This window comes from Benincasa hispida, chromosome 9 (assembly GCF_027475165.1).
Source record: "Benincasa hispida cultivar pf3 chromosome 9, pf3_genome.v1.1, whole genome shotgun sequence".
NCBI classification, from domain to species: Eukaryota; Viridiplantae; Streptophyta; class Magnoliopsida; order Cucurbitales; family Cucurbitaceae; genus Benincasa; species Benincasa hispida.
In genome coordinates, this window is record NC_143486.1 from 41434197 (window position 1) to 41445468 (window position 11272).

General features: G+C 30.0%; 1 pseudogene; it reads right to left on the reverse strand.

Moving 5' to 3' along the window:
• Window positions 1-2185: 2185 nt before the first annotated feature.
• LOC120084716 (protein trichome berefringence-like 7 pseudogene) lies at window positions 2186-4688 on the reverse strand (annotated as a pseudogene).
• Between the last annotated feature and the right edge of the window lie 6584 nt (window positions 4689-11272).

Below are 11272 nucleotides of genomic sequence, written 5' to 3' on the forward strand. Positions count from 1 at the left end.
TTTATGAGCTTGGTCCTAGGGCCAAATTAATTAGGTTTTGGGCATCAGTGGCTTTTGAGCCAAATTGTCTTATTCTTGGGCTTAATTGAACCTGAACCCAATTATTAATATTTAATTAGACCAAATTAATTAATTTGATCTAACGACCAAGATGAAAATACATGGTAGTACCAAGATTCATCAACTTTCTTTCTTCGAATCCATTTTTGGAACGTGTTGATTTTTAATTAACCTAAAAAATTTGATAATTTGTAATTTTTATCATTAATTTTAAGAAATGATATGGTATTTTATGATTTTCAAAATTTCTTAATCAACAAATATTATTACTCTATATGAAAATACTAATGGTATGTAGATTATTAAATAAATTTTGAAAACGCAATTATATTTTTAACAAGTATGTTGTTAAAAATATTGTTAGAAATGATCGATTAATCAATTGTTGGAATAACCAATTGTCATAAAATTAACTTTTTTCTTTTATCCGAATGATTTGTGAGTATTTAATTTCCTAAGCTTGAAACTTTTTATTTTTTTAATTTAGATTTGAAAACATTTTTCTGTATTTATCTTAGATTTAAATATGTTTTTCTTTATTTGATGTAGATTTGAAAAATGATGTCCTTTGGATTCTCGAACAAATAGGAGTTTGAGCCTCCGACCTCAAAAGAAAAAATATATTAATTACCATTAAGCTATATTCACATTTGTTGAATTGATTTTTTTTATAATTTTTTTACGATACGTGAGGTAGAAGAATCGAAACCTCTAACAATGAAATTGATAATCCATATCGGCTATCTTACCAAATTGAATTAGGTTGATTTTTGGCTAAAATGATTTAGTAAACAGGCTAAATAATTTCTTATAAAATGATCCTATTGGAACTTTTCAAAATATGCATGATAATTCGAATAAAAGATGAAACAAAATAGCATTATAACTATTAACAAACTAATAACTTCTGACCTCAAGGTAGGTTTATCTCTCTCACTTGATAGTAATTGTCAAATACACATCTCTAGTGTATGATCTAAAATATGGATTCCATATATATATGCATCTCAGGTGTCACATACCAATTTTAATTGCTTTCTAAATTAAACAAAAATATTTTCTTTCTTTTTTCTCTTTTAATAAAAAGTTTAGTGTACCTTTTTTAATGTTATATTATATTCAAATATTATACCTATATAAAAAATGATTAATTAATATAAGGATAATTATTTTTAATTGTAAAATTGTTGAAAATATTGTCAAGCATAGCAAAATATCAATGTCTATAAGTGATAGATCACAATAGATTTTTTCATTGAGTGATAGTCTATCTTGGTGGTCTATTGTAGTCTATTACTGATATTTTGTTATATTTGTAAATAAGACTCATTTTTCGTTATTTGAAACAACCCTTAATATAATAATTTTTTTTGTCAAAAAGAAATTAATTAATAAATACATAGCTAAAACTTAATTCACCCAAATACCATATAATTCTATCATAATTCTTTTACAAAATAATAGTAAAATAGATATCATTTTTTTTTTTCAACACTAAGAAAATACACAACTATCATACTTTATTTTTTTGTTACATAAGAAAAATGAAATGCAAGTGAGTTATTTTATAATTGTAGGAAATAAAATACATGCAAAAATTTTGAAATTTAATTTTTTTCATATGCTAGAAAATATAACAATTCTTAAATTGATACACGTACATAAATAAAAATAAACCCTTTCATAACTGAAACTTTTAAAAAATCACAGTTTCATTTAAGTTATTAGTAACAAGTATAATTAGATACTTTGTGTAAATAGTCAACATAAATATAACCCAAAAAAGTCAAAAATTCAAATCATCATCTCTACATCGATCAAAGTTTCATTAGATAAAAATTGAAAAAGAAAAGAATAAACGTACGTAAAATTTAATAAAAGGCCAAAATGGTCTAAAAATATTTAATTATTAGTGATATGAATTGATGAACAATTTTCTAACTTAACTTGTAAGATACATTTAATCATAACACTTATGCAAACTCAATATTCAATTCAACAACAAAATAAAAAAACTTAATTTAAAATTAACTCATTTAGTGGTAAAAAACTAACTTTTCCCCCAAAAAAAAAAAAATACAAGAAATGTTAAAGGGAAAAGGACTACACATAAGAGTATAGGCCCTCAGTAAGAAGGGATACATGAAGATTGTGAACAATTAATTTTGGTAAGAACTAAAGAGGGTGTTTTAGGAAGAAAATAAGATAAGATAATTTCATTCCAAATATCAGGAAAGCCAGGAAGACACCAGTGACCACAATCTTGCATAGAAGGATTGTCACCCCAATTTAGCACATGGGCATCACTTCTATAAGATCCCATTGGAGTTAAATGCATTATTTTCACTGGAACTCTCTTCATCTTCTTCTTCAAAACCTCTATTATTATGTCTGACTTTTCACTCTTGTCTTTCCCTTTTGTTTCATTTAATGGTCGTTGACTCACATCACATTGATTAGGACCTCTGCACCCGAACATTCATCAAAATAGTTAGTCGAAATATTCCAACATGCATAGCTTAGTAGATAAGACACGTATTGCTACTCTTATCTCACCTTTGTTTAACTTAAAAACAAAATTTGTATAGTTGAGGTTGGACAATAGCATTGTTTATAAGGTTTTTAATATCTTTTTGATACTATATACCTTTTTACCATTCTTAACTTGTGAATTTGCATATAAGGGTGTTCATGGATTGAGATGAGTTGGGTTAAATTAGATTGAAAGACTTTTTAGATCCAATCCAATTGTTTGGGTTGTAAATTTTTTCAACCCAAATAACACTTATTAGAAAATGAACCCAACCCAACCTAACCATGAAATATTTGAGATGGGTTGGTTCGGGTTAATCAAGTCATTTATTTAAAATTTTATTCTAAAAACAAGTAAAATATAAATATGTAAAAATCTAATATAATTTATTTTATATATTAAATTAAGACTAACAACTCAATTTCAATTTATGTAGTGAAATTTTTCTTTCTAAAGTGCAAAGAAATTATTGTTGAAGAATAGATTATTCAGAAAAATATTGGAATTAAATAAATTTAAAATATAAATAAATGTGTTATGAGTAATAAAAAATATATTTTAAAGTTAATATTAAATTTGGGTTGATTCGGGTTGGTTTGGATTATATTAGGTGAACCCATGAACCAACCCAACCCATAAAATTTTTATTTATTTGAACCAAACTCAACCCAAACCAAAACTCCACAGGTTGGGTTGGTCGATATTTTTTGGTCATCGAGTTTTTTGAACGGCCTAGCATACATTTATGAAGTTTTATAATTATCTAGGTGATGTAAAATATGAATGGAAATGTAAAGAGAAGCGGAAATAGCACCTCCAATGAATAGATTCAATAGTGCGAAAGAAAACTGTAGTTCTATTGGGATTGATATTAGCTTCAGCCCAATCTGCCCAAGTATTTAACGCCATCTTGTATCCATCAATCACAGACATTCCAAATTCTAATGAATCCCCTATTTGGAAGAAACACCTCCTGTCTATTCATAAATACACCATGTTAGACCATAAAATTACATTGGTAATTAGTTGACTTATAATTTTAAATTTTGAAAATTATACTTTTCAGCTCTATTTTTACCTCTAAACTATTTATGTCATATTGTTCATAACAAACTAAGAAAGTTTGTATTCTCCCAAGCAAAACTTTGTTATCGTAAATACATAATTAGTCTATGTTGGGCCATGGTTTTTGATTTACATAAAATTACTACGTAAGTTATATAAAACATTTTGATAAACAAACAAAAAAATTAAAAAATTAAAAAGAAAAATAGAGAAAAAGGAGGAAAAAAATGGTAAGAAGAATAACTTACATCTCATTAAAAAGGCGATTCTGGGTCCACCAACCACCGGTATTAAAAACCAACAAATCAGAATCAACCCATTGATCACTAATATCATCCATCATATCCAATCGAACGGTCATCCTAACGTTCTTAGGTGCACCTGCAGGCACCTTATAACTCTTCTTCATCAAGAACACAGACCTATAGAAATCCACAGTGATATTATGATCCTTAAACTTCACTCCCAAATGCCTAATCGTCTTCGTTATTTCACTCCCATTGATCTCGTATACACTTTCCTTTCTCTTCACTCCTTCCATCAACATACAAATCCACGATTCCCATTGTGTTCGGCTCAGCGAGTCCCCGACGAACACCACTCGCTTCCCCCGCAACATCTCGAGCGCTTTTTCAGCGTTGAACCTCGGGATCCCGCACTCCTTTGGCTTCCATTGCCATCTCAAATACTCCTTGTCCTTCCGCCCATTTTCAAAGCAACTGAAACCTCTCTCTGCGAAAGGACAATTCGTGGAGTTGTAGATTGGGTACCTAGAGTCATCTTCCACCCACCGCCCATCGAACACGTCGCATTCGGCGGATTCGGTGGTTCGACTGCCTCGTATGCTTTCCGAAGTTACCGTGAAGTTGTAGATTTGTAGGACTTTGTTGATGTTTGGGAGGAGGAGTGTGTAAGTGTAAGCAATGGCAATGAGCAATGTGAGAAGGCAGGGGATTATCCAAACTTGGTTCAAACATGAATGGAGGATTGTTTTTGGTTTGCCATTGTTGAAATTATTATGCACCACCATTTCTAATTTCTCTATTTTTTTTTCTTTTTAATCTTTGTGATGTTGTTAGTTTATGTAGAAGAGACATAATTTAAAATAGTATAAGAGGGAATTTATGATTTGTTGTTTTATATTTTGATTTTAACTCCTAATTGAATAGGAGTTTGTTAACATTTATTTAGATTGTTAGGTTTATGGAGTGTTACAATTTGTTTTTGTTTCTAATTCAGTTAAGAGTACATTTTAGTATTAAGAGATTAAGTTTGAAACATATGGAATGGAAGTTAAATGTTTAAGTAAATTGTCTGTATTAACTTTGTGAGTGTTAAATTTTTTTTTTTAATACACTACATGCAACACATTATTCAATGTCTTTAGGTATGTTTGGAATTCATTTTCAAGTGTTTAATTTGAAAAATAAGTCATTTTGAAAGAAATTAAAGTATTTGGCAACCACTCAAAATAGTTTTTCAAGTGTATTTTATTTCGTTTTTATAAAAAATGTTTAAATAAAAACGAGTTTTTTGAAAAATTCATTTTTCTCAAGTCAATCAAAACGGTCCTTCTACCCTTCTACTACTGTTCAATTCTCATGTTGATTTTTAATTAATTGAAGTAGGAGTTTTTTTAGTATTTATTTAGATGATTAAGTTTTGGAGTTTTAGAATTAGAATGAAACTTATCAAATGAAAGTTTAAATATAGTTAGTTGATTGTGCATTGTTTATTAAATTTTAAAGTCATATGTATAGATACCTTTTGAGTGTGTAAATTTACTCGTTTCTACACAAAATATTATTCGATCGTCTTTCTCTTCTATCATTTCTTGTTTTAGTCTCTCCTTGAGTTGGGAGTTCATTATCTTTTAAGTCTAAGAACATTTAAAGCTTGAAGTTTAACAAATATATGTTCTAATTAAAAAAGAATGAAACATCGTATGTAGCTATATTTGATATGTCCACAAATTAGAGGGTTCAACATTCACTACAAAAAATCTGGTTTTTTGCGACTAAAAATATTCGTCGTTAAAAATAAAACTTGCGACTTGATAAGAAGTCACAATATGTGACGTTTTATGCAACATGTGACATTTACTAAAAGTCGCAATATGAGACATTTTCTGAACATGTTTATAAAGTTTCTATGTTCGTTGCATTGCTCGTAATTGTATGTTCCTGATGTAATAATCTTGCCATGTTTTAGTTACGTTGCAAATTTTAATAATAATAGTAATATATATATATATATTTATTGTAGTGCAACTTATTCATACTATATTCACTATAACAAAAGTCTACTATTAGTGATCTTCAAAAAAGAAAAAAAAAATCCCGCACATAATTAGTCATCACCTAATTAGTGATCTTAAAAAAAAAGTCCAAAATTATTTTCAGACACAATTCACATATTCTCAACAATTTCAAAAGTTAAATATCAAACTTAACAAATTCATCGTTTATATTAAATGATCAATCCATTTTATATTATGAGTCGTAAGTTGGTCTAAGAACATAATTATATCAAACTTAATTCACATAATTTCAACCATAATTATCACAAAAAACTCATCATATTACAACAAATATAAATTCTCAAATACTCCCTCCTCTTCTAACCCACATAATAACAAACATATGACATCTTCCACAAGTAAAATACAAACATTAATTCCAACACAAAATATTCAGAACATGATTGAACTAATGCAATTACCTTACTAAAGGAAGAACTTCCTCTAGTGATTCTTTCTAGAAATTCATTCATTTGACTGAATCTTCTTTCATACTCTTGACATTGACTTTCTAATGCTTCTTCCATAACAGCTCTTTTCACTCTATCGACGTTTACTCTCCATATGTTCTCCTGTCTTTACAAGGGATGCCTCTAATAATTGGACATAATCTTGTGAGTACGTTTCTTTTTGTCTTCGAGGTGGTTTTGGTCCATATCCCATCCCTTTAACATATGTATTTTTTCCCTAAAATGGTCATCATAATTTCTTCATCACTTATTGGCATACTTGAGTTTTATTGATCTAGTTTTAAAGCAATCATTTTCTCTTCAAAAAAATGAATGTCATAAACATCAAAATATTTGAAATTCATATTGTTCATTAGAACATTTGAAATAATACTTACATATGCTTCACGTGCTGCATCATCAGTCCAGCCTTTTGCAATAGACCATGAGTTTGGTAAAAGATGTCGATGGGACTTAAATAAGTGTCATCATCTCTTATCTTAAAAAATAATACTCAATATTTGTATGTAATGTAATATAGGTAACCATGGATAAAGTATAATATCATATCTTTTCAGCTCAATAAGATAGAAATGATTTTGTTCCAACACAATGATTGAAAGGGAGTTTATTTCCACTACTTTTTCTTTTTTCTAATTTTTCCTGCATTAGAATGTATAATTAAAAAATTTGTTTACTTATGTATTAAAGTTTAGTTAATATTTACCTTCCATGCAAGGGACTCTCATTTATCACACAACAATTCTCATTCTTCTTGTAACACCTTTATACAGTTGTTGACGAGCTTGCCCTATATCACCCAATTTTTTATAATACTGGTATAATCTCACTCTGTAGTGCTTAAATCGATTACCAATGTCGTATTCAAAGTAGCTTTTAATATGTGGTTGAGAGCAGTCCATGTCAAACTTATTCTTAAAAAATATATCACTAATTAATATTGCATCGTAACTCAGTAATGAACTATATATTTTTTTTAAAAAAAAAATAACTTACTAACAACTGTTCTATTATAGTGATGTAAATGTCCTCAGCAATTTGGTTTTTTTTTTTTTTTCCTTTACAAGTCAAGGGGATAACTCGTTTCACTAATGTACCAATCTCACTACTAAACATATTTGCGATTTTTCCAACTGATTTCTCGGGGGAAGGATCCTATGAGATATGAAGTCTTCCTCCACTGATCTCAATCACATAATGCAATTCAACTCCTTGTGTAACACCACAGACTTAGTTAATAGTGGGTGTATTACTCATGTCTAGGATGCTTTATATCCCTTAGTACTCCATCCCGACAAATTGTCATATGTTGGAAAATTATTTATTGTCCATATTAGAGCTGCATGAAGCTGAAAGTTTTGACCACTATAAGAATCATAAGTCTCAATGTCATTACCCCATAAAGCTTTCAATTCATCTATTAACGGCTTTAAAGAAATATCTATCTCTTTTCCTTGAGATTATGGCCCTCGTATAAGCAATGACATGAAGAAAAATGCTTTTTTCATGCATTTCTACGATGGCAAGTTATATAGTATTAAAATTACTGGTCATGTACTATAAGATGTACTCATGTTGCCAAACGAGTTGAGCCCATCAATAACTAAAGCTAACCTTACATTCCTTTGATCTTTTGCAAACCAATCAAATTGTCCATCAAAATCTTTCCATGCTTTACCATCTGTCGAATGTCTTAAAACTCCATCTACATTCAATCTTTTTTCCTTGTGTCATCTCATATCGTTAGTAGTGTGCTTGGAAAACAAAATAATCTTTGTAATCTTGGTTTCAAGGGAAAATGTCTTAAAATCTTATGTGGAACCTTTTTTCCTTTCTTATTACTTACTTTGTAACAAGGTTCATTGCATTGAGGACAAATTTCTGTTTTCTCATTTTCTTTCCAAAATAGCATACAATCATTCTTACAAGCATGTATGCACGTATAATCTAAATCTAAGACGCAACGTCTTTTTTATTTCATAATAATATTTTGGCATTTCGGTACCCTCAGGTAAAGCTTCTTTGAGTAATTCTAATAATATATCAAATGACTTATTGCTCCAATGATTAAGTACTTTCATATGCATTAATTTCACCAGAAAAAAGTAAAGTAGAATTCTTAGTACAACTAGGGTATAATTCTTCAGTAACCTCATCAAACATTGATTGAAACTTACTACTTCTATATCTCATATTCTCACTTGTTTCAACCTAGGTGGAATTCTCATCACCATGATGTTCAACTTCATTGTTTCCTCCACTTTCAAATCATTCAACGGTTCCAACATTTCATTTGCATTATCTAAATTTTGGTGAGAATGCTCTACATATTCATTGTGTGTTTTATCCATTCCCTTAGTTTTTAAGAAGGACAAATATGAGTTTTCGCCATGATATATCCATCTATTGTAGGTGACGACCACTCCATATGTGTATAAATCACATTCAACATCACAGGACAGTTTCATTATGATATTTTGACACTTTTTACATGGACAACATGTAAATCCTCTTGTACCGACATCCTTTTCTGCCAAACTAATAAATGATCTTATTCCATCAGTATATTCTTCGCATAATCTATTTCGTAGCTTTATCCAACTTTTATCCATAATTTATCCTATAAAAAACACATCATATGGAAAGTTATCATAAAAGTTATCATAAACTTCTTTAAAGTAAACAAGTGGTTTTAGATGGGACATTGATAGTTGTTCAAATTCCATTGATAAGACTTTGGCATGGAAGAATAAATAAGTGATGAAAAATCAAAACTAAATTTTCAAAAATGATTGATGAATAATAGTAGAACTCAGGTTGCAAAATTCTCTTTTATTCATTACCATTATCCTCCTAATTGATGTGAGACTGAATCAAGCACCTAAAGAATTATTAGCAAAAAGAAATGGTAGTAGGTATCTAAACATTTGGAAAAATAGATCGTTCATGGATCTATGAGGCAATAAAAAAAATTTGCACCCAATCAAGCCAAAATAAACTCAACTAAATATGAATAAATTTGATAATTTAAATCTAAAGGAAAAGGACATGATTATTTCACTATATCATTTGAGAAACAAAATAAATGAACCTTCAGTGAAGGGAAAGTCGGCTTAAAAAGAATAGTCACAAAAACAAAGCCAATTAAATATTTGAGAATCAATCCTTAACACTATTCCCTTAATAAGTATTTTCCTTCTTCTCTCATCAAATGTAGCCAGAGTCTGCAAATGTAATTAAAAGAGGGAAAACGTAGTTAAAATCCCAAGCTTAAAAACTCGACAACTGTGAAGTTGAAAGGCACACAAAGTAAGAGGGAACTAGTTACTGCTGTGGACAGAAAACACATAATAATACATAATAACAATCGTAAAAGGAAAATCCCTTCGGTTCACTTCTTAAATGTCAAAATACTAACCTTTTTGACACATGCAATGGCGAATGAAGAACGGACAAAGAACCTCCCTAGTTTCAGATGAACGACAAACGAATGAAGAACCTCCCACTTTCAGACGAACGTCGGACGAATGATGAAAGAGCTCTCCACTTTCAGACGAACATTGGACGAACGATGAACGAGCTCTCAGTGAACGCCAGATGAATGATGAATGATGAATGACAAACGACATATTTATTTTCTTTCAGATAAATGACCCAACGAAGGGGAAAAGTGATATGAAAACCCTCACTCTCAGATGAAAGAAAGAGGGAAAAAGCAAAAGTCCTTGTGACGAACGGATGATTCGTCGCATCATGCGACAATTAGGTACTTCGTTGCATGACCTAAAGTGCCAAACCTCCCACCCATTAATTAGGCCTGCGAGTAAAGCCCAATCAGTCAAGAAACATAAAAAGACTTACGATGAATCATCCTTTTGTCACATTTGCTACGATATGGGCTTTCGTCGCATGCCTTTAAGCGCCAAACCTCCCGTGTATTAATTGGGTCTACAACTCAAGCCCAATTAGTGACAAAGGAACTTGCGTCGGATGTATGTTTCGTCGTATCCAGCAGTGTCAGGCAGCGACTATTGGTATTAAACATCGCATTATTGTGATTTTTTTTCTTTTCGTTGCATGGTTAGAGACAAAAATAATATTTCTTCGCTAATAATGCGACGATTGTACAATAGTCACAAGTAGTTCGTCGCTAAAGGCCTAATTTCTTGTAGTGATTATTATTTACATCAGAAATTGAAGGAACTAGTGAAGGTCCTTGAGCGAAAGCATGAGATCAGACCAAATACCCAAAATTTATAGATCATAAATTTTACAACAAAAACATACAAATTATGCATTTAAAAGAAAATTACAACATGTGTTAAAACATAGATTACATAATAGAAAATAGGTTTAAGAAATCTTATCCTTGAAGAACTCTTTTTCACGAGATTCCTTCTCCAAAATTTATCATGAAACATCTCGAACCCTCTAACCGTCTACTAGGACACCACCACGAAAGATTTCTCTGTATTCTCTGGTTGAGAATACAGGAGTTTTGTGGGCTCTGGCTATTTTGGAAAAGAGGGATTTTGAAAGTATTAAGAGGAAGAGATGATATTCCAATTTTCACAAAACTTTTCTGTGTCTCTATCTCTTGTGAAAAACACACCAGGAAGAAAAAGAATAACTTCTCTCTCTTTTTTTCCCACTACCACGTTTTTAGAGAGAAAATAGGTGAAGGAAATTAAAACTCCCTCCCAAAATAAATTATAAAGAAATTTAATATATATTTATATGATAACTACCTTATCATATAATATATATATTAAACTATAGGTTATATCAATATAACACATAAATAGATTCTATATTATATTAAATACAATATAACCTATAGTTTCT